This window comes from Dipodomys spectabilis, unplaced genomic scaffold, assembly GCF_019054845.1.
Source record: "Dipodomys spectabilis isolate Male_0828 unplaced genomic scaffold, ASM1905484v1 ptg000136l, whole genome shotgun sequence".
Classification (NCBI taxonomy): Eukaryota; Metazoa; Chordata; class Mammalia; order Rodentia; family Heteromyidae; genus Dipodomys; species Dipodomys spectabilis.
Genome location: NW_024870813.1, coordinates 7,165,001 through 7,189,344, shown reverse-complemented (window position 1 = coordinate 7,189,344; position 24,344 = coordinate 7,165,001).

The window sequence follows — 24,344 nt, the reverse complement described above, 5'->3', positions numbered from 1 at the left end:
GCCCACCCTGGCACAGAGGCGCCTCTAATTGGGCCGGCGGGGTGTGGGGGGGTAGGGGGAGGTCACCAGGGGCCTGTTGTGTTGTTGGCTTTGGCCAGACCAAATAAGGGATTTGGGCATGGGGGCTCAGTCTTGGTTCTGTACAATGGGGTATGCTGCTGTGAGGTGCTTGCTGAGTGTTGTGTGTGCAAAACTTTCCAGTGTACTGTATCAGAATAGTGTTGCTAGGCCCACACAGACAGCAGGACCACTAACCCCGGGTGGTGTGAACTGCCTGCCAAGGCCATGTTCAGGAATGAGTGGTCTTAACACACATCACAGTTTGCCTAGCATGGACGCAAAGAGCTCCTCAAGGATTCCTCCCCACAAGATCAGAACCCATTCCCAGGTCTCCAGAGGCTCAGAGAAGCAAAGCAAGCTACCCAAGGCCATGCAGCTGACCCCCAGCAGGCCACCCAGCCTGCCTGAGCCCACCTCTCTCCACAACCCTGCCCAGCTCAACTCCCTTCCCCTGACAAGTTGTAATCTGACAGGTATTTTGGAAAAATCTCTACTGACCTACGTCAAATTCAGTGAGGTCAAATAAAGCCTTTCTGTTTTTCTCTTTGCTATTAAATTGTATTTTATGTAAAAGCCAAAAGCTCCACAAATCACCACTAAAGCAGCCTGCTGGTTGCTGACAAGGCCTCACATCAGCCCTCCTCTTCTTTACCTACTAGCCTTCCTCCATAAGTGTATGCCTGGGCCCAACCCTGTCAAGCTCATCACATCCTGACCACGCCTACCTAGCCACGCCCCACCATGGCCTAGCCACACCCCCAACATGCCCCGACACCGAATAATGGATACATTGGCCTTATGACTGTCCTGTTGAGTCTGGCTTAAAAGCCAGTCCCTCTTTACAAAGACCCTCTCCAGCTCACATTTATCAGCTTTATTCCTTTAATGATTCAAACTTGTGCTGTGCTGTGCTACTCAGAACGGAGGATTTTTATGGATTTAACAGTTTTATTAATTTAAGAGGTTTCCACTGAGTGCCAGAATGGCTCAGTGTGACAAAAAAGGTATCATAAATGAATTGATTTGTCACATATCAGAATGCGATCCAGCAGCGATTTCATTATTGGAGTTATTTTCCTCCAATTATCTGCAAACTTAAAATGCTAAAGAGCAACCTCCCCCCTCCTCCTCCCCTACCCCAGCGGCAACCAGCCTAGATCATTTGAGCAGGAAATAAATGCAAATTGATGGCCCAAATTTGCTGCCCTGTGTGGAGAGTGCCGGTGCCTCCTTCCTCCCCTCTGTACCACCATCCTGGGAAAACAAAGCCACAAAACGCAGGGTGTCCCTCTGTGAGCTCCCAAGCAGATGGACAGGGGCCAGCAGCCACCGTGTGTGCTTTGCACTGGGGTCCCAGGACCTGTGGGGCCTGGACATCATCCCTGAGTCCTGGCCACAGACGTCCTGGAGAAAGACACCTGATTCCAGCCTCTCCACCTGGCTCCTAGACATGAGGGATGGTGCACACATACTCAGACTGTAGCCTGAGCTATTGCAGACCCTGAAAAACTTCCTACTGCACTCCATCGGTCGCTGAAAATACACATCTGGGCTGCCAGGGGTCTTCCTTCTTGCCCTTCAGGACACCTGGCCAACCTCAGCCTTCTTTACCCTCCAGATCTCAGCCTAGTATTCTCTGTGTGCATGAGTGTGTGTCTGTGTGTGTGTGCGTGCGCACATGCAAGTGTGCACATGTACATGGTGCTACTGGAGCTTGAACTCAATGCCTGCACTTTTTTATTATTATTGGTAGTGGTGGTGATCATCATGGGTCTTGAAGTCAGGGCCTGGGCGCCGTCCCTGAGCTCTTTCGCTCAAGGCTGGAGCTCTATCACTTTGAGCCACAGCTCCACTTCCAATTTTCTGGTGGTTAATTGGAGATAAGAAACTCATAGATGTGCCTGCCTGGGCTGGCTGTGAACTGTGATCCTCAGATCTCAGCTTCCTGAGTAGCTAGGATTACAGGTGTGAGCTACCAGCACCCCTGGGGCCTCGTACTCTTCCTTGGCATTTTCACTCAAGGCTAGTTGTCTACCACTTGAGAAGCACCTCCACTTCCACTTGTGTTTTGTGCTGGTTAAATGGAGTTAAGAGTCTCTCAGAGCTGGGAAGGTGGCTCAGTGGTAGAGCGCTTGCCTTGCATGCATGAGGCCCTAGGTTCGATTCCTCAGCACCACATAAGCAAAAAAAGAAAAAAGCCGGAAGTGGCTCTGTGGCTCAAGTGGTAGAGTGCTAGCCTTGAGCTGAAGAGCTGAGGGATAGCACCCAGGCCCAGAGTTCAGGCCCCACGACCGGACCCAAAAAAAAAAAAAGAGTCTCGCAGAATTTTTTCCTCCCTGGCTGGCTTTAAATGTGATCCTCAGAACTCAGCCTCCTAAATAGCTAGAATTACAGGTACCTAGCCTGCAACACCTTGTGTGCCTCTTTTGGGACCTCCCTCAAGCCCCAGCTTCCTGTCCCTGGGTCTCAATTCAGCCTGCATCGCATCCACTAACCTTCTTGCTGGCTAGGACTCTTCTCCTCAGTTTCCTCATCAAGAAGAGGCCAAGAATAAGTTCTGAGTTTCTACCAAGAGCACTTGGGACCTCCTGTCCCCAGCATCAGGCTGCATCAGATGCTGCCTGGGGATTTGTGTTTGTTTGTTCAGCAATCAATCACTCAGTGCCAGGCACCCACTGGAGCAGAGGGATGAGTCAGACACCTGCCTGCCTTCAGGTTGCTCCTTCTCTTCAGATAGAAGGATTACCTAGCATCTTCCTCAGTACCAGAATCTGCCATTTTGGCTCTGCTTTTCTACCCTGGGCCTCTTGATCAGTGTGGTGCCAGCAACTCTTGCCTGAAGGACTGAACAATAGGGCTCAAGGTGTCTGAGTTGGGTGCAGGGGGAGAACCAAGCTTCAGAATTCCTGCAGGAGACTTCTTGCGCCTGCTTTCCTTGTAAGCACTCAGGCCTGTCCCCATCTGCTCTGTCTCAAGGGCACTCAAGCAAGAGTTGCTGTGTGTGACAGTTTTGCTAAGTGCTAGGGTAGGATTCTCCTTCTCATTTCCTGTTGATGACTTTCTTTAGGGGAATGGGGAAAACTGAGGCTTGAAATCAGAGCCTCATGCTATCACTTTACTTTTTCACTCCAGGCTGGCACTCTACCACTTGAGCCACACCTTCACTTCCAGTTTTTTTTGGTGGTTAGTTGAAGATAAGAATCTCACAGACTTTCCTGTTTGAGCTGACTTTAAACTGTGATCCTCAGATTTCAGCCTCCTGCATAGCTAGGAAGACAGTCAGGAGCCTACCAGTTCTCTTGATGGAATTTTAAAGTGACAGGAGGAAGGCCTAGAAAGACAAACCCAATTCAGGCCTGGGTTCATTTAGAGACCCTTCCAAAGAGGCTGTCCCTGGCCTTTCCACAAACTACCCTATCTAGTTTGTTCCTCTTTGCTGGCCATTGGCATCTGCCAGGTGACACAGAGAAGCCACAATGATGCCTGGCTCTTAGGGCCTCCTGGGACTACAGGCTAGAATCTGGCTCCATCCCTTGCTTGCTGCATCTCTGTATCTGATGATGAGCTGGGGGCCATCAATCCCCAGACAGGCCTCCCCTGGGAGCAGAATACAATTCATTCCAGCCACTGGGCCAGGCCTGATGGAGGGACAGGAGCTAGATCTCCTGGTCCCATTCCAGAAGTCAGGAATCCTGGCCCCTGAGAATTGATCCGTGTCCCTCTTCCCTCACAGGAGCTTCTGAAAAGAGGCCAGCAGCCGGGTCTCAGGGACAGGGAGCTTCCTTCACTATCCTGACCTCCTCCAGGGTACATGTGTACATGCACACAGTACCCGGTCTATACACACACACACACACACACACACACACACACACACACACACACACACACACACACACACACTGACCCCCTAAATGCCACACTCCCACACACCTGTGCACATACACCAGATTGGATATCTCTCTCCCCCGCAGATGCCCTTCTCCCCTACCTATCTGGACCAACCCCAAATGCCAGGAGGCTGTCGGGCACTGCTGGGAGGAGGGACAGGCTGATGTGGGGAAGTGGGGAAAGTGGGAAGAGCCCAGAGGAAGTGGATTACCCACCTCTGCCTTATACCTCATTATTTCCCTGACCTCGATGATGAGCGAAAGCATCTAATTCCTATGATACTAAAATAACCTCCTAATGTACACCAGCACTATCTCCTAAAATTAACATCAGGACGAATAATGAGGGTCTCCATTAGCTTAATATCTGCATGCAGAATGTCTCAGTTTTCCCAGGGTGGCAAATGGCTGGGAATCCCTTGGTTTCTGGAGTCTGACCTCCCCAGGCTACAGACAAGGGACAGTCTGGAAGGCACTAGAACTTATTGCTGGGCCAGCACAAACACCTGCTATACTGTGCAGGAGAAAGACTCGGAGAATAATAGTTCTATCCAGGCTGGTCTTCTCTGGGGCCAGGCTAAGCCAAGGGCTGATCAAGTCAGATTAAGGAGCCCAAGGTGTCCCCAAGCTAAGGGAGGTGAGGGTGTGCAAATGTCTCCATGGTGGGCTCTTGTTGGGGATCACAAGTGCTCCTGAGAGGTGAAACTTGTTCTTCCCAGGGCAAATCCAGAAAGGCTTCTTGGAGGAGGTGGTCCTTCTTCATCATTTGTCCTTGTTCCTTCTGGTGCTGGAGTAACAAGAGGTGATTTTTTTTCAATCCTAGGCATGGAATCCAGGGCCTGGCACATACAAATCATGTGTTCTACCACAGAGCTACACCCTCAGACCTAAAGGAGGAAAAGTGAACGGATAAAGCTCTACCTTGGCACCCACTGATGGAATGCTCACGTCTGGGACCTCGTTTCCTGTTCTGACTACAAACCTTTTCTCTTCGCCAGCCACAGACACACAGTCCTTGTCAAGCTCTGATTCTCACAGCTCTCGGAAGGACCCTGTATGGGCCAGTATGGGCCATTCAGGTGACCTCTGCCCTGAGCATCCTCTCTTTCCCACCTGGCTCCTTCTGCTTCCCTCCTCAGCTTGTAAGTTGCCTCCTCCAAGAAGCCTTCCCTGATTGAAGTGCTTCTGTTGTATGCTCCACAGCCCTGAACTGCCCTTGTCAGAGTCCCTTCGACATGGACTTTTTTAGTCCAGCCACTGATCTGCCTTCTTATCATATCATGAGTTCTGTGGCCAGAACACCATTCCTCAAGGGCCTGCATGACTTTATTTTGATCATCCCTATTTGACACTCCCTACGCACACTGTTTTAGGAAGCACAGGGATTGTGGCTTAAGATTCCCATTTCACAGATTGGGAGACTGAGGCCTGCAGAAGGAAAAGCCGATGCCCAACGTCACCTATCAGTAGCAACTGGCAACTGAGGGATGCGACAGAGGCAACCCTCAGGGCTGAGGCCTCTTCCTCCCTGGGGGACCTGCCCCACCCCTGGGTTGAGGCTTGTGTTTGACACAAGTTGCATGGAGAGGAATTGGATGTAGAGGATTGCCTATAGAGGAATTGGATGCCAGGCTGGGAAGGTGGCTCAGTGGTAGAGTGCTTGCTTTGTTTGCATGCATGAGGCTCTGGGTTCAATTCCTCAGCACCACATAAGCAGAAAAAGCTAGAAGTGGCTCTGTGGCTCAAGTGGTAGAGTGCTAGCCTTGAGCTGAAGAGCTGAGGGACAGTGCCCAGGCCCAGAGTTCAGGCTCTATGACTGACAAAAAAAGAAAAAAAGAAAAAAGAAAAAGAAAGTAAGAAAGAAAAAGGAATTGGATGCCCCTCCTCCTCTGACTAGCATGAGCCCCTATTGGGGGAGGGGGGGAGTGTCTCTGTTTGTCCCCAAGGGACAGGGTCTCTGTGACCTGCCACATGCTATCTTGTCCTGAAAGCTGGCCTTCTGCCACCCTCTTATCTCAAGGCCATGGCAGCCCGCTTCAACGAGTACCTGAAGATTCCTCTACACACTATCACTCTCGGCCACAAGGCCCCACCTCGGGGGGACTTCCTACGTGGGGACATTCCTGGGGCCGCTTATCTATGTTCAGCAAATCCAGCCCTGCGTGCCCCCTTCCTGTGTGGATGGCCGCCCGCTCTTCCACCCTCCCCGTGGTATTTCCCAGAATGTCCACGCTGCAGGACAGGAAGCGCGGCCCCACCACGCTACTTCCCCTCGGAAATCCCAGATGCATGGGGGACGGAGGGTGTGGGGCACCTCAGGAAGGTGCTCGGCCACTTGCTGTCCCCAAGAGCCTTTCCTGTGTGGTCTATGGCACAAACACACAATCGTCCTTTCGCCTAGTTGTCACTTCCTCCAGGAAGCCTCCTCTGATTACCACCCCCCCCCCCAGTTGGAGGTCTTTTCTGGTTCAAGGACATGCTCAGGGATTTGGAGTTGGCCTTGAGGGCCATAAAGGCCATTGGAGAACTTGAAGTAAGGACAGAGGATGGTCTCCATCGTGCCTTAAGAAGACCCCAAGATCAAGACAGGGCCTGAAGAAGACATACCTGGGTGGGGGGGGAGGCACTGGTAGGAAGAAATGTAAATGCTCCCCTCCTTGCAACAGTGCAGAAGAGAAGGTGGAGGAGGAAGAGGAAGAGGGGGAGGGGGAGGAGGAGGAGGAGAAGGAGGAGGAGGGGGAGGAGGAGGAGGAGGAGGAGGGGGGGGAAGAGGAGGAGGAGGAAGAGGAGGGGAAGGAGGAGGAGGAGGAGGAGGAGGAGGGGCAGGAGGAGGAGGAGGAGGAGGAGGAAGAGGAGGAGGAAGAAGAGGAGGAGGAGGGGCAGGAGGAGGGGCAGGAGGAGGAGGAGGAGGAGGAGGGGGAGGAGGGGGGGAGGAAGAAGAGGAAGCAGACAGAACCCAGGGGTGGGAAGCAGACCCTACACCTCAGTCGATTTGGAGATATTCCGTTACAGATTCCTACAGTGGGTGGTTTAGTCAAAAACACCCCCCCCCCACACACACACACACACAAACTCCTCCTAGGCCAGTTTCAAACCCTGTGGTGTTGTCAAAGCTGCCCGACCCTCAGCCAACTCTCTGACCCCATAGGAGGGAGGGTGCTCTTCCCAGCACCTCTCTCCACTGCCCCGTTGGGCCCAGAGAGTCACGCCCATTCAGCACATCCTCACCCCTGCTCCCCCCACTTACAGGACTGCTCACCCTGCCCTGGCCTGGCCACAGCCTGGCTGTGTAATTTACTTTCATGAGTGACTACCTAACTTCCCTGGCTTCAGTTTCCCTGCCTTTGCAAAGGGAATAGTAACAGTCCTTAGCTACCCTGCCGAGGGGTATGGGCTCAGGCAAGCATCCCAGGACTCCAGGCAACCACCTAGCTCAGTACCTGCTCTATAGCTCTAGGACTCCAGGCAATAACTTAGCTTAGTACCTGCACTATAGCTCCAGGACTCCAGGTACCCACTTAGCCCACTACTTGCTCTATAGCTCCAGGACTTCAGGCAACAACTTAGCCCACTACCTGGTCTGTAGGAGGTCTCAGTGCATAGCACTGTCATTTTTGCCATGCCCATGGTAAAGGGGGGGAGAGAGATGGCAAATCACCCAGCCTCAGCCCCATTCAAGGCGAAAGGGACAAGGAATTTACTGTAAAAGCTTCGTGCTTGATACCTATGTATGGCCTAGCTGTTATGAGCCAGGACCCAGTGGATTCCATTGTAACCAGAATCTCAAGGGCCACACTAGGCCATGTAGTTGTAATCTCTCTCTCTCTTTCTCTCTCTCTCTTCTTTCTCTCTGCCTTTGTTTCTCATCTCTTTCTGTCTCTCCCTCTCTCTTTCTGTTTGTTTCATTTCTCTCATCTCTCTCCCTCTCTCTTTCCCTCTAGATCTCACCTCTGTCTCTGTCTGTCTGTCTGTCTCTCTCTCTCTCTCTCTCTCTCTCTGAGAGCAGCAGCTGGGATCTTGCTACTCTGGCCTACCCAGTAGCAGGGACACGGTGGGCTCCAAACTGGCTTCCTCCCTGGCCCCAAGGACCCATTGTTGGCCACTCCCACTGCCAGCTTGCTCTGAGAGGTGGCCTTGCCAGCTCTATTGCCCACGTCAGTAAAGGCTGCTTCGCCAGGCTCAGGAGTGCGCACTGCCCTCATCGCTAGACAAATACGTCTGCGTGAAGCCACAACGCTGCTTGCCCTCTGGGTGCTCTGTGGTAGACTGGCTGCAACAGGCAGAAGCAGAACTTGCACAAGACAATCTGGCCATGTGGCTGGGAAGCCAGATGAGCTGCATGGACGCAGAAAGGAGAGAGAAACGGGCCCTACTTCCTCTCCAGGTGCTGAGTGGACACACAGGCTTCAGGAGGCGGAATCTAAGAGGGACAAAATTGGCAGTGTCAGCCAGAAAGAGGATTGATTCCCCAGGACCTGTCACACCCACCAAGGTCAACAAAGTGGCCTTGGCCAGCCCTGCTTCGTGTAGGTCAGGCTGCCCTTGAGTGAGACTTCAATTCGTGAAGGGTCAGTTAGCTAGAAACTGCTGGGTCGGGAGGAGGGATGCCAGGGGTTTCCAATGATGAAAGGCTTAGGGACCAGAGAGAGACTGAAAGGGGACAGGGGGACAGGAAGGAATGTGTTTTGGCCTTGGATCCACATAGTACTGGGTTTAAATGACCCCCGACACACACACAGCTCCATACGTGACCCACTGTGTTTCCCCCTGTGTGGAATGGAAGAGAAAGGGGGCGATCCCTTAGGCTTACTGAGACTTTGCCTGGCTGCACATTCACTCCTGTAACCACATTGCTCAGACTTGTGCAACCACCACAATCAGGGATTTACAGACAGAGAAACACAGGCCCGGGCAGCAGCCAAGTTCCAGACCTCTGACTCAGCTCTCTGCCAGGGGACCAAAAGCACCCAGCCAGGCCCCAGGACATGGCACACAGTGGGGCTCTCAGAAGCCGATAGCAATCATCCTTCTAAAAGCCCAGCGGTGTGCAGTAGACACCAGGATGTGTCCCATTGCCTTAGCCTAGACTCCTAGCTGCAGCCATGATTACAGCAGACTCAGAAACAGCCCGGGTCCTGAGAGAGAGACAGAGAGAGAGGGAGAAAGAACCAAATAGGTGAGAAGCCACCGTCTACACTGTCAACCTAAGGCAGTCAACTACCTAGCCAGAGCAGGGGTCACAGGAAAATGAATGACATAGGGGTGTGTGTGTGTGTGTGTGTGTGTGTGTGCCACATACATGTGGGAGGGGCAGGAAGAAGCCCCGCCCCCGGCTGTGTTCAGCAGTGGCTGTGCCCCAGTCCTGGCAGGAACCCTGAGCCTTACTCCCAGGGGTACCATTGTCCTCCCAGTAGCTTTTGTTTCCATCCTCCAGCCACCTGGAACCCCACCCCTTAAATCATTACTTCAGATCATTAAGCTGGAAGTCCGTAATGCCTACCCTCCCTCGGAGAGCATGGGTCTTCAAAGTCATAAAACGGCACCAAGGATGGTAATTAACAATTAAGATCTTCATCCCTCAACCTGCTCTCTGGCCTGTGGGAGTCAGGTTGAGCAGAAGCGAGGGTCCTCTCATCCGGGGCCCCGGGGGTAGGGGGAAGACTGCTGGTCTTTGCATGGCAGCTGTAGAGACAAAGATGAACACTAAAGTACCTCAGAGAGGCTCCCACCCAGGCGGACTGGGGACACCTGCCACACCTACCTCTGTGCCTTTGGATGTGCTCTGTGCTTCAAGGAGCTCTCCTGGCCACTCTACGGACAGAGCTCAGTCCCTGGAGGAGCTCTCAGATATGTGCCTGGTGTTTGTGTCCCCTCCCGAGGTTAAGCCATCCACTGTCCCCCACCCTCCGTCTCCTGGCTTCCGTGCCTAATACGCACCTAGACACCAGGCCTGCTGTTCCCATCATCGCCATGGCACCAGAGTGTCACTGCTGCAAGAAGACATGCCCCCCATCCCTCCACACCACTGCCCCAGGCCAGGCCCAGACCCAGTCTCAAAGGGGCTTATGATGGAGACAAGACCAAAGTCCAATGCCAGCCAATGTGGAAGATGGAGAATAAGTGAGAGGCAGGCTCTCCCGACATTGAAAGTAGAGCTAGGACTTGATCCATGGTCTTCCAGGGGGAAGCCAGGGGGAAACCTGGGACCTTAGGCAATGCCCTGGCTCTTCCTAGATAATTTGTGTCCTAGAGTCTCTGGGCCCTGGGCAAAAATGTGAAACTAAGCATAAATCCACCTATGGAATAGACAGGCCCACTGTCCATCCACCTGAACCAGGAAGGATCGGGGCAGAAGAGGCCTTGGGGAGACCTAGGGTACTGTGAAGCTTTCTTGGACACAGCTCCTGCACATACACACTCCCCCACACACACTCATGCAGTCTGTGGGGTCTCTAAGAACTGTGACTTCCCATGGCCCTCTCAGGAGGAGGTAAGGACCAGGCCAGCTCATCAGACTCCCATGACCCTCAGAGGCCTCCGCCTCGCCAGGCTCAGTGCTCCCAGGACTGAGCACGCTTCCAGACCAAGTGACATTTATAGATGCCTAATCATTCACCTACACCCAGGCAGAGATTCCCTTATCCATCCCAGGATTCATCAGACCCCTTTCTGAGGGGAAGGGGAAAACAAGGCCCAGGACCACATGAGACATTATTCTAATGTCTGAGCTGCTTCCCTCCCCCCCTGCCCCACAAAGGTCTGGAGAATTTCACCTTCCAGCAGCCTATAATCCTTTTGTGGAGATGTGGATGTGCATGATTGTGTAAATCAGCTTTCTGTTACTGTAACAAATAGCTGAAACAAATCAACTTATGAGGAGGAAAGGTTTATTTGGGCTCATGATTTCATAGGTTACGGTCCATGACAGATTGGCTCTGTTGCTTAGGGACAGTGGTTGCATGTCACGGTGAGAAGCGTATGGTAGAGCAAAACACTGCTCACCTCCTGGCAGCCAGAGAGTAGAGAGAGAAAGAAAGGCCATACCACCCCAACTCCCATCTTACTTCCTCTTACCATCTCCCACTAGCACCCCAGGGTGAGGAGCAAGCCTTCAACACATTGGTCCTTGTTTTTTGTGGACCATTCCAGATCTAACTGATAGTATTGATGTACTAGCGGCAGGAGAGGCTGGAGAACATGATTCCAAAGAGTATCCTCCTTCAATTTCACTGTGTGCGAAAATGAAGGAGGACACTCAGGAGAGGATCACAAAGGCACAGTGCCTATGTGCAGCTGATCATATAAAATAATATTTATTGCAATGAACTCTAGGAAGCCAGTGCCAGTGGCTCATGCCTATAATCCTAGCTACTCAGGAGGCTGAGATATGAGGATCACAGTTCAAACCCAGCCTGCTCAGGAAGATCCATGAGACTCTTATCACCAATTAATCATAGAAAAATCCAGAAGTAGCACAGTGGTTCAAATGGTAGAGCACTAGTCTTGAGCCAAAGGCCCTGAGTTCAAGCTCCAGGACTGGCCAAAAAGGAAAAGAAAAATGAAATGAACTCCAGGAAATGGAAACAAGAGGTTTTTTTTTCTTTTCTTTTTGCCTTGTTTGTTGTTGCACATGTATTTGGGAGTGTGAGGGGAGGCACAGAAGTGAAGGTAAACAAATACAGCCGTGACGCTCACTAGACACTGTTGAAAATGAACTATATAACTTGTGGGTAGAGACAAGAGGGAAAAACTGGGAGAAAGCAAGGGAAAGATGAATGGCATTGTCCAAACATAAATGTACTTTTTACCTGACTTATATAACCATAACCCTCTGTACATCACCTTTACAACAACAATAAAAAATTAAAATAATAAGAAATAGTAATAATAAAAAGAGAGAACATGACTTAGGCACGTTCTGTGTGCCAGAGACTGTTCTAGAGCGTAGCATAGATTAACCCATTTCTGTCCCCAGAACATGCATGGACCAGTTAACCCACTGGACATACAAGGAAGCTGACATCCAAAGACCATAAATGACACAGCCCAGGTCCCAGGGCTGACAGAGCAGGACTTGAATACATATTCTACAGACCTTTGCATCTCCATGGTCCCTGCCCTGAACCAGAGTACCATTGACTGGGCTGTACTCTCCGGGTGACCCTGAGTATAGCCGGAGATGGCCTACGGGCTCCCAGGGTGGCCTGGGCATGTTGTCTTGGTCAAGAGGAGGGAATCTCATGTTAGAATCAATTCTTCCTCTCCACTAGAGGTCTGCTGGATTTTCAACTCATTGTATCCATAGCAAAAGAAGAAGAAGAAGAAGCTCTCTTTCCCCAGTGCCACCTGAAAGACAAGACTTGCTGACCTGAGAGAACAGTTCATTCTGGACTGTTTCGCTTAGCAGCCAAAAAGCCATAGCCCAGGTGTGTTATGGTGGTCGCTGTGCCAGGGGCTTCCTCGCCCTGCCCCCATCTCTTTAGCCCCCGGAGTCTCCCCTGAAACTACCCCCACCCCGGCAATGTGCTCTCAGGCCCCCAGCACTGAGTGTTTGTCAGCTCTTGACGTTAATATTATTTAAGACCCAAAGTCTAATGTAGGACTTCCTTTTAGCAAGATTGTCTCATTTAATAAAACTACCTGTCTCCGTTCCCCAAGGTAATCACGCTGATGATAGCACATGTGTGATTCAATCTGGGAATAGAATTATCACACAGCCTTGCTTTGCTGTCACATGTCCTGTTCGTCTCCCTCCTCCAGAATAAGTAAGCGGGAGGCATCTGGGTGAAGGGTTGCGCTCACCTGGGGCCTTTGGTGACTGTTTCCTTATGGCTTCACCTCTGTCACCAGGAGTCAGTCGCTCGCTCATGGACTCCATCACAAATGTGCTCCTGAGTCTGTGGCTGCTCCTTCATCACTACGTCTAGAGCACATCACATCATGCTGGGTCTCTGTTCATTGAAGGGGAGGAAGGACATACAAAGTACCAGGGTTTACCCGGCGCCGGTGACTCATGCCTCTAATCCTAGCTACTCAGGAAGCTGAGATCTGAGGATTGTAGTTCAAAGCCAGCCCAGGCAGAAAAGTCCCCATGAGACTCTTATCTCCAAGTAATCACTCAAAAACTGGGAGTGGAGCTGTGGCTCAAAGTGGTGGAGCTCTAGCCTTGAGTAAAAGAGCTCAGAAATGATGGGTAGGCCCTGAGTTCAAGCCCTGTAGCTGGCAAAAAAAATAAAAAACAAAGCACAAGGGTTGGGAGAAGAGTGGTAGGGTACAGCCCAGTAGTAGAGCAAGCAGTGGCCAGTCAAAAGGAGGTTAATGAAGGGTGCTTATTGTTTTTTTCAAAGTATAGGGTAGGGTTACAAGACAACAGGGCTCCTGGCATAACCCAGGGTTTTCAACAGTGGGATCTTCTAGTACCCCAACCCACTGAAGTGGAGGAATGGTGCCTGAAATCCTCCTGGGGTCAGAGCCACCATAAAAGTGCCCACAGCCAACAGGAGCAGCATCTCTACTAATAATGAGATGTTTGCTCATTGAATCAGTGAAGAGGAAAAGGAATGAATCTGACCTCCAGCCAGTCCTTCCTGTGAAGGTCACATGTTTCAAGTGGCTGCTACAACCTCTCACATCCTACACATGCTACTAAATCTGGGCACAGTTGTGCTTGCAGCAGAAGGGACAATAAATCACTCTTAGAATGTGAAAGTCATTAAAAGGAATGTACCTTCCTCCCTGTGTCCAGACCTGTGGGTTGCTCTCTCCTGGAAAGCACCGCCATGCTTGGAGGAAGCACAGGAGATGTGGAGATGTACAAATAGCTGCTCTCTTCAGATTCTATGGGATCCCCACAAACCCTCTCTGTGAGAACCTTCCAAATTGCCCAGCATTAAGCATCCATAAGCACTATCAAATTGTGGTTCTTTGGGGGGGGGGTCTGTCTTAGACCTTGGTATAGTGAGTTCTGCAGAAATAGTACCAGCACCGCATCACCCTGGCAAGGCCAGCTGAGAGTCGTTAGATTCAGTCCACCGGGGCCCTTCTCCCAGGGGGAGAAGAGGAGAATGAAGACAAGTGGACAGGGAGAAGATCTGTCTCATCCAGGGCCCGTAGAGGACAAGGAATTCCATACAGCCTGGCCACATCGAAAGCCCGTTCTTAGGAACTGACAAAGAGTGAACAAATGCAGCAGCAGTACTCACTAGACACTATGTGGAAAATGAAATATACAATTTGTGGGTGGGGATGGGAAGAAAAAAAAACTGGGAGAGAGAGAAGGAGTGACATTGTCCCAAAAGAAATATACTCTTTACCTGACTTTTGTAACTGTCATCCATCTGTACCTCACTTGTAGACTAACAATAAAAAAGGGAAAATTTAAAAAGATAAAGTCCCTTCTGGCCTGGAAGGTTAGTGCCCCCTGCCTGCACTGTCACCAGACTGCCTAACCAGACTTGTTCCTGTCCCACCTGCTGCTTCCTCTCTACCGCCCCCCACGCCTTGTGTCTGCTACGAGATGCAACACACCCTTTCTTCTGATCACCCCAATTTCTGAGTTGGTACCGCCTCCCCATTCCCACCACAGACTTCTGGAGTAGAGACTCTGCCCTGAGGACAAAGGTGGGACATGAGGGGTAGACAGTTGGATGAACTGACCTCCAACACCAGGCATACACCTGCCTGTAATTTTCACCCTGCCAAGTTGCTAAGCCATCTTCACCTCCAAAGAGATAAACAACACTGCCCCACTTCTCCTTCCATGAACCCTATCCAAAGGTACCACTTTCCTGAGCAGAAAGGCCACCAGGAGGGACGGAGTAAAGGATCCTAGTAGGGAGCTGACATACACAAATTATGTCTCTCCTGAATCCTGCCAGGGATGTCTCCCATTCTCCCGCACACCTTCCTGAGTGGGTGAGGCTCACTGCTGTGCTAGGAGGTCATTGCCAGGGACTGGAAGCTTCTCCATCCCTGGGTGCCCAAAGCATCACATGCATGCCACCATCCCTGAGCTCTGGGATCATCACCAAACCATGAAGGCTATAGGATCAGGGCCGGAGGTTTTCTACACATTCTGGATGAGTCTAGAACAAATTATGCTAAGTGAGGTAAGCCAAGCTCTGAGAGACAAACAGTATATGCTTTCTCTCATATGTAGAAGCTAAATCTAAAATATAACTAGACATGATAACCTACACAAGACTCTAGGCATCCACACATAGTCAGACTAAAGGAGGATATCTCTAAGGGAGAAACCCAAAGGTGATCCTATTTATTGAATCAAATTCCAGGAAATGAAACCATGTTTTTGTTTTTTTTCTTGGTAGGGGGCACAGAAAAGGAGAATGGAGGGAGAGGGAGGGTGAACAAACGAAATCATGCTATTTGGTATACACTATGTAGAAAATCAACTATCTAACTTGAAGGCTGAGATGGGAGGGGGAGATTTAGGGAAAGCAAAGGAAGGGTGACATTATCCAAAAAACAAATGTATCCATTATCACTACTGACTTAAGAAATGGTAGCCTTCTGGAGCTGGGAAGGTGGCTCAGTGGTAGAGTGCTTGCCTTGCATGCATGAGGCCCTGGGTTCGATTCCTCAGCACCACATAAGCAGAAAAAAACAGAAGTGGCGCTGTGGCTCAAGTGGCAGAGTGCTCGCCTTGAGCTGAAGAGCTCAGTGACAGCGCCCAGGCCCCACAACTGACCAAAAGAAAGAAAGAAAGAAAGAAAGAAAGAAATGGTAGCCTTCCTGTACAATACCTTAATAGTAACAGTAAAATTATTTTAAAAAATTACAAAAAGAACAGGGCACTGGTGGCTCACGCCTGTAATCCTAATTGCTTACCAGGCTGAGCTCTGAAGATCACAGTTCTAAGCCAGCTGGGGCAGAAACATCTGTGAGATTCTTATCTTCAATAAACTACTCAGAAATGGCCAGAAGTGGCACTGCAGCTCAAGTGGTAGAGCAGTAGCTTTGAGCAAAGGAACCTCAGAGATAGCTCCCAGGTTGGGGGAAAAAAATACCAAAAATAAAACCTCACACTTGGTATTTCAGCCACTGTTAATAAAACTCCACATTTCTTCTTCAAACACTGGAGCCTAGAGAGGAGGTGACTTGACCAAGATCACCCAGGAGGTGAGGGGCAGGAGTTGGGACTCGGGGTTCAGGGCTGGCCCTGCACAATGGCATATGACACTCCCTCCAGCTCTAACATGAGCAGGGGCTGAGCAAGGAGCCAGGCACTCAGGAAGTACTTAGAGAACTTGACTAAACCTCAGCCCGTTCTGTCGCATGAATAAAAGCTCAGACAGTGAATAGAAGGCACCCCACCTCGGAGATTTCCTATTCAAAAGGCATCGTGGCTTGGTGAATTCTGATGCGGCTGCTGTGCTGTTTTCCTGGAAGGCTTTGTGCAGTTCAGCAATAAGATAGGTGGCAGGAGGAGGGACCCGGGGCTCCCCCGGGGAATTGCTTCTGCATGTGCCATTTTGGATGTGAGTTGGGGAACAGTTTAGAATAAATAAATTCTGATTATCATGACACACGGTGAGGGAGGTGGGCAAGCACAGATGACAAAACTCAGACCTCTAGAGTCCAGATATGTGTTTGAGGTCATACTGAGATTCTAGCTGCCTTGAAGTCAGGCTGCAGGCCACGGAGGGTGGTCTAGAAAGTCCCCTCCTAGCACCATCTGCAAACTGACCAGCTCTGAGCACCCCAGACTCATGGGAAAATGAGACACAGCTCCAAGGAGAACACAGTGTAGTGTCACTTGACCAGAGGGTCCAGCAAAGGGTTAAAGTGACCAGAGATTGAGGTGGGAACAACAGGCCCAGTACCAGCACATCAGCTGGTCAGCCCAGGAGAACTAGACTACAAAGGACTTTATGTACCTTGTTTTGCTCCCCCTCTCCCCCAAATGGCTGAACCTGCCCAAATCCACAGGGATTTAGAAAGCAATATAAAGCACCACAATAAAACATAAACTAGGAAAGGATAGGAACAGAGGAAGGGAGAGTCGATGAACCAAGAATCTAGCTAATTCAAAAATGAGGACAACAATGTCTTCAGCACTGTCTCAAAGGATTAAAAAAAAAAAAAATCAAGCAAAACAAAGCCACACCAACCTCAGGCCTGAGCTTCCTGAAAGCAAAAGGGGAACCTGAGCAGTTCCACAGTGTCTGCGACATGAATAAATAACTGTGTAAAGTTTGATGTGTATGAAAACTGTTTTCAGGTTGTAAGGCAGGCATTCTCCTTGGCAGTTGTCATGATGAAATTCTCAGACTAGACATAAGGACGAGTCTGATGGCAATGTTTTTGTGGGGGGCAGGGGAGGAGGAATTCAGACGAAGTTGTTCTGTGGAGAGCAAACTAGTATGCTAAGAAGCACATGCTTTTCTGGCCTAGCTTAAGGCACAGACAGATGAGGCTGGTATGTTTAAAACATGCAGCATCATTGCTCCTGGCATTATTTACTGGTTAAAAATTTGCTGGAGGTGTGGCTCAGCAGTTCCAACCCCGATGGTGCCAAAAGAAAAAGACACTACATGGGCTGAGGCTGTGACTTAAGTGGTAGAGCACTTGCCTCTAGTAAGCATGAGGCCCTAGACTTAGTTCTCAGTACTACAAATACTTAGATATGTTATTATTTGTGTAGTCTGTGTCTTGGAGCCAATACTTAGTTAATGCCAGCTCTGGTCAGAGCACTGAGAAAGCAAAAGCAAGCAGGAGAGCCAGGTCCCACTTGGGTCTGATGGTCTAAGGCCTTTCAGAGAAGGGCTGGACAAGTAAGCAGGCAGCTACAGAGAGTTCCCGAAGGGGATCTCCAGAGCCTGGGGGGGTGGGGGGCAGGAGGAGGACCTCTGGGTCACATCAGAAGGGGCTGCCTGGAGGAAGGGAGCCCTGACATCGATCTGAAGGACAGGTAAAGCTGGCCTAGCAAGACTCAGCAGAAACAGATGTGATGGGGGCCTCATCACCAGCAGGCAGGGTCCCAGGGGGCTCTCATGGCCCAGAGCCATCCCAAGCCATAGCTTAGAAGCAGCTACCAAGCCAGGCCAGGTGTGCGAGTGGGGTGGGGGTGGGGGGCACATCTGCCTGCGCTTTCGGGACCAACCTGAGGTAGAGTGGAGAGTGGTCATGCTGGCTGCTGGGTGGCGCCCCTCCCTCTTCTCAGGGCTGGGCCTGCTGCCCCAGACTTGGGACAAAGGGTCTCCTGGGTCCTTCCCCAGGGCTGAGCCTGCCCTGGACATCCTTGGACAAGCCACTCTTCATATGAAAACTGACCCTTTGACATCAATCAATCCACACCCTCATCTGACAAGTGGGGAAACTGAGACCCAAGTGGGAGAAGAACCCCTAAAGTGCCCCCAATCTGTCTCCAGAAGCCCCTCCCCAAAAGCAGGAGAAAGCAGAAGGGAGGAAGAGATAGGTAAGTCAGCCAGAAGACCTGGTGGATCCCAGAAGAAGGTTCTAGAGACTGTCCATGAGGAGAAATAGCTCTGACAGTGTGGCGGGAGGTAAGAAGTCAGGACCCCAATGAACATGAACTCAGCTTGTAACCTCCCAGCTCCGAGGAGGCTGTCAGGGGCTAGGCTTCTAAGCCACAGCTGAAGGGTAATCACACCCAAGTTGGGGACCCCAGCTCAAAGGAGGCTAAGGTCTGAGAGTTCTGACTCCCTCCACCTTAGGAGATCAGAGCCTCCAATTCTCACCCTGTCCCCTTTATGCAATGCTTTCCCCTGGGGGTGTGAGCCCAGCCAGAGGTGTGGAAAAGGATGGCCCCCTTTAATATTCTGATTCCTGAGTTATACATCACTCAAATCCTCAGTGCACACAGTAATTTATTATTATTATTATCATTTTGTCAGTTGTGGGGTTTAAACTCAGGGCACTATCCCTGAGCTCTTTTGCTCAAGGCTTACACTCTACCACTTGGAGCCACAACACTACTTTCCATTTTCTGTTAGTTATTTGGAGATAAGAGTCTCACAGATTTTCCTGCCCAGACTGGTTTCAAACTATGATCCTCAGATCTCAGCCTCCTGAGTAGCTAGGATTATAAGTGTGAGCCACCAGTGCCTAGCAAGCAATTCTATTAATCCCATTTCTGCAGGTCGGGGGTGCAGACACAGCATGGCAAGAATATGTGGCTCTGCTCCACAGTGTTTGGAAAACTCAAACAGCCCAAGAGAAAAGCAGACAGCTGAGCTCGGGTGAGACACATAGCCACAGCTTTCCCCCATGAGGTGGCCTAGGTCATGGATTCTCTGCTCAGAAACAAAACGAGGATTGCAGTCTTTAGTAAGGTGCGGTCCCTTGTGTCGCCCTCAGCAAGAAATCTCAGGTTGGCTCCCATTATAAAAGGAGAAAAAAACTAATCACTCCACAGGAGGAGTGTCAGAGAATCTGTAACCATGTATGTATGGACATACAGATGGATGGATGGATGGATGGATGGATTTATTTATCTATCTATTAATTTTTTGTGCAGATACAAAGCTTGAACTCAAGACCTGAAATCTGTCTGTTAACTTGTGTTCTCAAAGCTAGTGCTCTACCCCTTGAGCCACAGCTCCATTCCCAACTTTTGGGGGGTACTTCACTGGAGATCCTCATCTCATATAGACTTTCCTGCCGAGACTGGCTTCAGACTACGATCCTCAGCTGTCTGCCTCCTGAGTAACTAACACTACGTGTGAGAGCCACTGGTGCTGGCTGTAGTTATATTTTTTTACACCCCACCACAATTTCCACGAGATGCTCGGCAGTCTGGCAGGGACCCATCCCTTGGTGGAAGATTGAGTCCACAGATACCTCCACTGCCTGTGCTCCCTGACTTACCGTACCCCTCTTTGGCTCTAAAAGCCTCCCCTAGCATTAGCAGGAGGTTAGACTGGGCACTCACTAAGGTGGTGGGCTCAGGTACCCTAGCTGCTCTGACAGGATGGGCTTGTATGAGTTAGGTGACGCTTGGAGCTTTATGCTCAGCACTTGCAGAGTGGTGGGTGTTTTTCTCCCTCCCAGGGTTCCGGGGAGGTGCAGAGGAGAGAACATATGTGAAACCCAGACGCCAGGAGGCTCCCAGCTTCCTTCCCGGGGATGGGTGGGGTGGGGGGGTGCCACATGCCTGGAGCGAGCGGATCTGAGAACCTGACTCACCAGGTCCTCTCCCAGGTCTTCTCCAGATGGCGAGTCTGAACTTGAAGTTGTGGCAAGCACCTCTCAGGCCTGTGGCTCTGGCTCTAATTACAGCTTTTGGGACTTGCTTCCTGCTCAGGAACTGGCAGGGTCCCCTCAGAGCATCCACAGATGACACATAACTACTTGCAGAGTCTCATCCACAGGGCACAGACCCAGGAGAAGGCTCATCTCTGAGGACAGAGGACCCTCAAAGGTCATCTCATCTTGAGCATGCCCTCTATATTGACACAAGACCACCACCACACTCACAAGGATTCTCAAACTGCTTGCATAGCTCCATGGACAAGAAACTCACAGGCAGCATAAATAATTAAAAGAATCCCTCCATAGGCTTGCCCTTCAACTTTGGTAATACATACCCAGATCCACCAAGAAGAAGGGGACATAAGAAAGGGTACAGTTTCTGGGGTCACCAGAGGCTGGCTTTGTTTCCTGTCTCAGCTCTACCTCTGCAGGCTAAGCAGCCTTGGTCTGTTGGAGCCTCGGTTTCCTTAGCTGGAAAATGGGAATAATAATGCGGAGTGAGAAGGGAGGTTGGGAGAGGAAATGCCATGACATGTGTGAAAACACCTGGCCCATAGCCAAAGCCAAGCATGCTCTGGTCCCTCCACAATCCTCGTGAACGCACCACCCTGGGGAGGCCAGTGATGTCTCAGATGCACGCGAGTGACTGGCCTGAGGAACCCCTGTCCTCTGGGGAAATCAAGGGGGCAGAAGGTCACCCTCTCCATTATGCAGAGACACTTCCAGGCAAGCTGGGGAGGGGCAGGGTCCCAGGATTTCCCATTTCAATTTCTAGGTGCAACTTACATTGCCTACCTACTAAATGAAAACAAGTGTGGGGCAGGGATGGGTGGGAGGGTGGGAGGGTGGATGGATGGGTGGGTGAGTGGATGGACAGAGACATAAACAGCTTAAATAGGTTTCTAGGTCCCATTAGGAAACATCCATCTCCTTTTATTCTAGCCCTACTGAGTGCCATCTTTTTTGTTGAGAAATACCATAAATCGGCAATGCTTCAACTTTTAGAAATGTCAGAAGAGGACTTGTAAAAGATTGTATGGTCCCGCCTACAAAGATTTTAATTTGAGGGTATGGATGGACCTGGGTGTCTCTTTCTCTTTCTTTTTTTTTTGTCTCTGTCTCTCTGTCTGTGACAGAGAGGGGGGGAGGGAGGGAGAGAGGGAGAGGGAGAGGGAGAGTATATGCATGCACACATTCCCACTGGGGAACCCAGGCCTTCAGGAAAGTCAGGCAAGCGCTCAACCAGTGAGCTACATTCCCAGCCTGAGACTCTGCATTTCTAGCCAGCTACTTGCTCCACAGGCCACACTTGGAGTCACACCACCTATTTCCAACAGCCTTTATCAACAAAGCTGAAAGCCACAATAGGGTCACCTGGCCTGGAAGAGCAGGAGAGAGAGAAAAGGGGACAAGAAGGTGCCCCCCTCAAACTCTGCTATTCTGTTCCCCATCTCCATTCAGGTTCTCATAAAAGGCCCTGTGTCACTCCAGTGGCTTCACTGTAGACAGGCTTTGGTCTGGAAGATGCTGGTTTTCTTTGGAGGTTTAGGCTGCTCAAGAATCCCAACAAGTAAGAGGAAACATGGAAGAGGGACAGCATGTCAGCCACAGACCTTCCAGCAAGAAGCAGCAGCTCTAGGAAGCAGATTCTCTGGCTTCCCAGACCAATCCATATGCACATGCATACCCACGCACACATGTATGCAAATGCATGCACCTGTGTAAATGCGCACCTGTATGCAAATGCACACATGCACACTCAACATGGAGGAAGCCCAAAACCTTCCTGGACACACACCAGGCCTTCCTCACTGCTGGTCCCATGGCCAGGGGAGCAGAGACTTGAGTCAGAATCTAGCTCAAGCACAAACTTGCTATGTGGCCTTCAACCTATGCCTCTTTGCATCTTAGTTTCTCCATCATAAAACCAAGTGGTTGGACTAGATCTGGCCTAGGAAATGGACTGATTTCATCTCAGCCACAAATGTCTTCATTCGTCACTTTTTCAGACATTGGTAGAACAATTTCTGTGACCCAGGACCTGATCTGTGGCAGCGAACGGAGCTCGGACCCCGCAGAGCTGACCCCAGGGTGATCCTACGCTCACCTTTTCATTCCCTCCTTTGGCATTCATTACACATACAACCACAGGATCTGGAGTCATTACTTGTGTGTCACAGGCCAGGAATCTGAGGCATCAGTTGAAGGGAAGAGCTAGGGTTCAGTGGTCTCAATGGCTCTCACCGAAACCTGAGCTGAGCCCTCCACCCACTGAGCTCTCCTCCTCCAACTCTGCTGGACTGGGGAGCAGAATACCTTTCCTGAATACCTGCCACCCATCCCCGGTGTCCATCCACCTCCCACAAGAACATGGAAAGACCTGAGGCCATGGGAAGACTATTGTCACTCACCTCTGCTCACATTCAGGGATCCAGGCTCAGCCAGGGTGTCACCCCCTATTTTCTGAGAAGGGGATTCCAAGGTCTTTTTCAAGCACCTCTCCATCACTCATCCCAGTTATTCACACCTGACCAAAGTGTAGAGCAAATCCAAGCCTCAGGCACTAATGCAGCCTGGCACCAAGGAAACGAGGTTTTACAGCCCTGATAGTAGAGGGGTACTAGCTTAACTCCAGCACAGAAGGAAGCTAAGTAGCACTAGGGAAAAGCAACTTTATTTGGGTGGGTCCATGCCAGGATCTGGCCTCTGAAGGTCTCAGCAAGCCTGTGCCCTGGGCCTTCTTTTGCCCCTTTGAAGATGTGCCCAGACCTTCCCACTGCCAGAAATCTTTTCTCTTCTTTCTGCTTCCCAACATGGCCATCTGTCAGGGTTCCCTTCACCTATTGCAGCTTCCAGGAGGGCTGCTCCACCCCAACAGCCACAGATCCTGGATCTCCCGGCTCAGGAAATCAGGTCTTGCCCTAGGCTGTTTGCTGGGTTGATGCAGCCCCTGTCAGCTTATGGAAGAGGTCCTGCAAGGTACCAGGTGCTAAGACCCTGGTTCTTCCAAAGGTCTGGGACAATTAGAAGATGTTATTTGCCTTTCATGCTTTTTCTTTTGAAAGCACACCGTGAGACCTCAATAGATGGAGCACTGAACAGGTCCTCTTAAACAAAACACCAAAGAGATTTTCAAAACCAAAGGTAATGCCAATCCTAGCGACTCAGGAGGCTGAGGTCTGAGGATCTTGGCTTGCAGCTCAGCCTGGGAAGGAAAATCTATGAGACGCTGTTCTCCAATTAGCCAGGAAAATAAAACAAAAATGGAGATGTTATTCAAGTGGTAGAGCACCATCCTGAAGTGAAAAAGATCAGGGACAGAGCTTCTGCTCTAGTACTAGCATAAAAATAAATGAATGAATTAGTTTTTCAAAAAGATGATGCCATTCTTCTGACATGTCTTCATTTTAGAAGACAGTTTTTTAAAATTAAAACATACCATGTTAATGTGGAATGGCAAATTCTGGCTTCAAATTCTAATTTGATAAATACCAAAAGTAAATATCAAGATCCATTGCTCTTTGTGGGGGGAAGGGGTGGTCCTCTCATATTCTCTAAGACTGAGGCCAGGCTTGGGAACTCGAGCTGCAGGAAGAGGCTCATGCACTGCCACAAATTGGATGATGGTAGGACCTGGCCAACGAGCAGCCAATTCAGAGGCAGATGGTAGTGTGGGAAATGAGAAAGGGCTTAGAAGAAGGCCTGCTCTGTGAACCATGACTCAGGCAAGCAGCAGAGAAAGAGAAGCCAAGGGAATAGTTGGGACCATCTTGGAAAACCACATGTGTAAAGAACAAGGTCTGAGATCTAGGCCAGACACATAGTCAGGAGGAAGGGAAGGCAAGAGTCAGCATGGAATGGAAAGAGGCAGAGAAGTAGGGGAAAGGAGAGACACAGGATGGGGGAGTAGGAAGGCAGAGAATGGAGGTATGCTACATGATGCTCAAGCCCCAGCTCCAGGCACTTGCTCCTGATGCCCCAGAAACTCCTGGCTCCAGAAAGTTCCTCAGGGCACTCCCAGCTCTACCTGCAACCCACTGATTCGATTTCACCCAGGTCCCCATAGTGGAGTCTTCCTCCAGCCCTCCATTCCTTGAGATCGGCTGACCTTTCCTATTCCTTAACATTTTCAGTCTCAACAGAGCAGTCTTAACTTCTGCC